Here is a 5566-nt window from a genome sequence, read left to right as displayed (position 1 = left end):
AAAATAAAATAAAATAATAAAATAAAATAAAATAAAATAAAATAAAATAAAATAAAATAAAATAAAATAAAATAAAATAAAATAAAATAAAATAAATAAAATAAAATAAAATAAAAATGGCTCGGTTTTCTCTGGATCCCAAAAAACATAATCCTCTGGCCTGTTTATGGGAGATGTGATCCTGGAACTATGATGAGAAACATTCATTGTCAGTTTCAATTCACTTTTTTTACAACATCAAAGCCATCTTCAACCCGAATGACATCCAGATTATTCAACTGAAGATGTTTTCAATTCTCAGCAGTCTCTGCTATGGTTATGCTGGTTGGAAATTTTGGGAATTTAAATCTATACATTTGAAAGGAAGACGGAATAAGGAAATCTTATATATTCATACATATATGAATAGCCACTTTTTATGGTAATTTTATGGTAATCCAATCCATAATTAATTTGGCTTTCAGTTCTGAATCTTTCATCATTTAGTATTATTGGATAACTGAGGGTTCTAATATTAAGAAAAAGGAAGAAAAACTGTTCATCCCACTTCGTCCACATAATGCAGAATTTTATAACCCCCAATAACATTTCTACTTCTTTTCTATTTATGTTAAGCCCCATCATATATATTTTGTCTCTCTGACTTTCTTTCTCTGCATTGCCATACTGATTGATGAATAGCAAATGCATAAGAAATGTTAAAATATAGGTAACATTTGGGGACATTGGAAAAGACCATTAACTATATCTTCAAATTCCACCCCACCTCAATATTCCAGCAGACAGTTCACCCCATAATAATAATAAAATATTCAAACATAGATTGCAATGAGAAGCTTTTATGTTTATTGTTGCAAGCCTGTATCATATCTGTGAAGCAATACATGCACTACAGTGACATTCTCAGAACACTCCCTTAAGCATTCTTAGAGAAGAAAAAAATATTCCAGCAGACAGTTCACCCCATAATAATAATAAAATATTCAAACATAGATTGCAATGAGAAGCTTTTATTCCCTGCCAATCAGAAACAATCAAGGGCATTAGAAATTTAAGATATGAGATTCAACTAGAAGAAAATGTATGTATGTATGTGGAAAAGAAGTATGTTGATCTTACCAGCATAGCTTTAGATTTGATGTCATATGATTATTGTGTTTTTTAAATATGAGTAGTTAACCATAATTGATTAAGATCTTATCTTTAGTTAGTTCCATCCTGGTACTGAAAATGATTTCCATTGGGTTTTAATCTTGATGCCAGCTTCAAATCCATATCCAGCTCAGAATGTTTCCAATAAAGAAAATGAGTCAAGTTAAATTCTGGCCAAGTTTTAAGAGCATTAGTTCTGCACTTCCCAATTTTCAGGCTTCATACAAGATCTAAATTAGGTTATAATTATTCTTCAGTTGAATATACTTTATTTGCATGAACCTTTGTTTACTCCTACTTTGTCAGGTACTGTTATAATTCAAATGGCAGACATTTTAACAGGTGGGGTATTTTTTCCCTATCATATTGTTCAATGGAACACATTTTTACATGTTTGAATACACATATTCCACTACAAGGTGCCAAGATACAGAACATACAGTACTCTTTCTCTACTCTGGTTTCTTGGCTGTTTCCCCAGATATCACTGGCAGCTGTACATTAGCTTTCAAAGAAATTATTATTCATTTAGTTCCTCATAGGCTCTTTGCTAAGTCCTTATATATGCACTCATCTACATAGGAAACATCATAACCATATAATGAAAGGGGAATTTGATAGTATATTATGATAGTATAAATAAAAACAAATTTCTAAACAATTTGTCAGGAATTCACCTGTTGTTAAAAGCTCATAAGACCATGTTTTGTACTTCTTAATTTGAACATAGGATATATAAAATGATGGTTTGGAACAAATATTGAATGGACAGTTGTAAATTGGGTAATTTAGAGATTACAGGTAAGGTGAACTGAAAGATTATTTTGGTCAGCAATATTTTCATGGAAAATAAGAGCATAAACTATCTATTAGAAAGGGATTATGCATACTTTCTATTCAATAGGCATATTTTTTATCAGACATTGGGGAATATGTTTATCTTAAAGAAAAAGATCATCTAGAAAGCACAAATGGTGAGGAAAGAGGAGCTAAACCATCATCAACAAGTTTCTTTGTTTTTAGTAGTAATTTTAAGCCCAATAGTAAATTTTGCATTAAATCCATAAGTCCTAAAGGATAACATTTCAAAATAAGAAAAAAGAAAGAAAGAAAATTAATCCTAACATTTCTTTTCTTGATCAAAGCAACAGCATGGATTGTGTCCCAAGTTTTGCCCCTGGGTAATTCATAAGGCACAATAAAAGGGGTGGGACTTGCACCCCAAGAGCTTAATGCTGTTTACATGAGATTCCACTGAGAAAAAGTGCTATGTCATAAACTGGAAAATATTTAAGGCAAAAACAGGGGTATGAAAGTGAAATTGAAATGTTTTCATAAAGAATGAGAGACACTAACTATTCATGCTGTTATTGTCTCATTTGAAAGACCTAATCTTTATCTACTTTATCTGTGGCAATTTCTGTGGCAAATTTCTTTTGTATTAATACTTCTATGTTGACATATTCCCTGGAGGAAGAAACCCAAAGACAAGACAACTTATTTAGGGTCAGGTTATAATTCAGGGATAAAACAGCATGTCAAATTTGAATCCAAATAGGCTTTCCATATAAAAAAACTGGCAGTTTTCATAAAAAAAATTATACCTTTTGGCAGATAAACCCAACCAAGAAAAAACAAAATAATTAAAGATGCAATCCAATTTTAAATGCTTTGCCTGGAATGTTGAAAAAGTGAATTTGCATATAATTAAGCTATAAAATATGCTATCTCTTTTTGGTTCATGGTATTCTTGTTGCTATATTTCAAATAGTTAACATTTACAGCGATGGGCACTCTTTTTATACCTCTTTAAATGCCTTCTTCTCTTCAGTTTCAAGTTGGTTGGTTGATTGGTTTAAATAATATCTTATGAACAGCAGCTTTTTTCATCATTTTATAACTTAAAAGATGTAGTAAAATCCCACTATCCCCTCTGTGAAGGATGCCCATCTTGTGTTAATGGTGCAGCTCACTTGCCGCCATGAAATAATAAAAAGAGGGAATAAATCATATGTCTTTGTACAGTAGTACACTTTCATTCTACATCTTTTCTAAGACAATGGAAATTTCTATTGTGTTCTCCATTACTTAAATCACAGACCATTTTCCAAATGTGAATTGGAACCAAGGAACAAAAATATATAAATTCTGAGGCCATAGCTCTCTATGGCATCAATTTATTTTTTACTTATGTATTCAACTTCTGTAGTACCTAATGAAACCAAGTGATTCTGGATGGCTTACAATTCTAAAAAATAATAATAACATCAAAACAATTAAAAATATTCACAAAATAAATAAGTAGAAAAAACAGTCCTGATGATTAATCAACTAATAATAAAGCCAAGATTACAATCAGCACCTTGAATTGTACACACAAACACATCAGGAACCAGTACAGTTCATGGACTAATGGTGCTACATGTGTGGTGAAGCTGACACATTTTTCTGTGGATAGTTAGAGCAAATAGCTAGAACATTTTTTCTCTATTTTAAATTAATATATAACTAATTGTTGTTGTTATTGTTGTCTTTTTACAATCCCTTTTAGAAGGATGGATTTAGGGAAACTAAATGGAGCTGAGCATTTACTGACTGGATGCCCTTCCTGTTGCCTGCGTGGAGTTCACAGCAGATATTTTTTTTTATAGAGAAACATCTGTTGCTGCCTAGGATTGAACTCTCAACCTTCTCAGTGGGAGGCAAGTCTCTTCACCTTAGTCTACCACGTTGCTCAATATATGCCTCTTATAAATTATAAATACATTCCTCCTCTTTAAGGAGCTTAAAGAGCTTTAACTGTTTAAACTTTAAACAAATTTGGGTTTGAATTCTTACCAATTGGAGAAAGAGAAAATGTCATGAACCATTTAGAGCAGATAGGAGAATCTACAGGTTGTGAGCAATAGGGAACTGTCCAAACAAATACTTCAAAAATATCCCTTCATTATATCACTGAATGCTAAAAAAAATATTTCTTGGCAAGAAACTTTCTCTGTCTCTGTCTCTGTCTCTGTCTCTGTCTCTGTCTCTGTCTCTGTCTCTGTCTCTGTCTCTGTCTCTGTCTCTCTGTCTGTCTGTCTGTCTGTCTGTCTGTCTGTCTGTCTGTCTGTCTGTCTGTCTGTCTCTCTCTCTCTCTCTCTCTCTCTCTCTCTCTGTGTGTGTGTGTGTGTGTGTGCGTGTGTGTAGCCAGAGAGGCTAAGAATATTGCCTATTCGTCAACAGCACTACTTCATGACATTCTCTTTTACTCTTAAATGTGTCAACCAAAGTACAAACACTGGTAGTAAAAAGGTCGACTAACCCATATAAGAAAAAAGATTGTGTTTTCTAACCAATGATGACCAAATGCAAGTGAGAAAAAAAACCTCTATATCACATGTAGTTGCAAAATGATACAAAGAACTAAACAATCTTGTAGTTGCAGCCTTGATATACTAACCTTAACTAAGACCATGAGGACAAAATAGTATGAGTCTGCAGCTTAAGTTATTTTTAAATGCAAGACTGGCAAGACAAATTACATTTTTTTTCTGGCAGATCTTTTCCTTCTAATAGTGACAATATTTTATTAAACGTTAAATTATTAAATCTGCTGCCTTAAAAAAGCAGTAGAAATTGTTAAATTCAACTATTTTTATCACTATGCAAACACAATACTCATAGATAATACATAAGTATGTGCTGAAAATGTGTTTTCATAAAGAGGTTCAGCTTGCAGCAAAGAAAAAAACAACAACAATAAAACATTCTCACTCTAGTTTTACTATCATGTTTAGTGTCAGACCAGCTCTTCATTTAAGTATTTACTTTGTAGGGTACTTCAGATTGATGCATGGTTTGATGTTAACATTATTCAATAAGCATGTATTAATATTTATCAGAAAAGTGAAGTATTATGTATGATCTCTGAAGGAGTGAAACATTGCTAGCATATGAACGAAGAAGATATTTTCTGCTTGTGGCCTGTCCAGCTAACAATCAAACATCTGGTATTAATTATTTAATATGAAATTGACTCCTTTTTATTCACCCTAGAATTATCATCTTGGTCTTTGATCCATGTTGAATTTCTTGAAATCCCATTTGGAATTTTGAGATTATGTTGGGATATTCTCATAAAATGGCTATAATAATACATGTGGCTAGTCATTTTATTTTGATTTCATTTTAATCTATGACAATTAGTGTATATTCAAAGTAACAATAAAGTTATTATTCTACTCTATCACCCTTTAAAATCCTTGAATACTGATTCCTATGTCATTTTATGGAGAACAGGAAAGCATTTTTGCTTTCTTTTCCTAAACAGAATATAATTTCCTTTCATTTCTATTTTCTAAAAATGACTATGTTAGGATCAAAAAAATAAGTTTATATGTGGTGCTGTCACTTTGTATGCTCTTATCTTTTT

The sequence above is a fragment of the Protobothrops mucrosquamatus genome, unplaced genomic scaffold (genome assembly GCF_001527695.2).
Source record: "Protobothrops mucrosquamatus isolate PMUCROS unplaced genomic scaffold, P.Mucros_1.0 scaffold52, whole genome shotgun sequence".
NCBI classification, from domain to species: Eukaryota; Metazoa; Chordata; class Lepidosauria; order Squamata; family Viperidae; genus Protobothrops; species Protobothrops mucrosquamatus.
The sequence above is the reverse complement of the archived record's forward strand: the minus strand, read 5'-3'. Positions refer to the sequence as shown.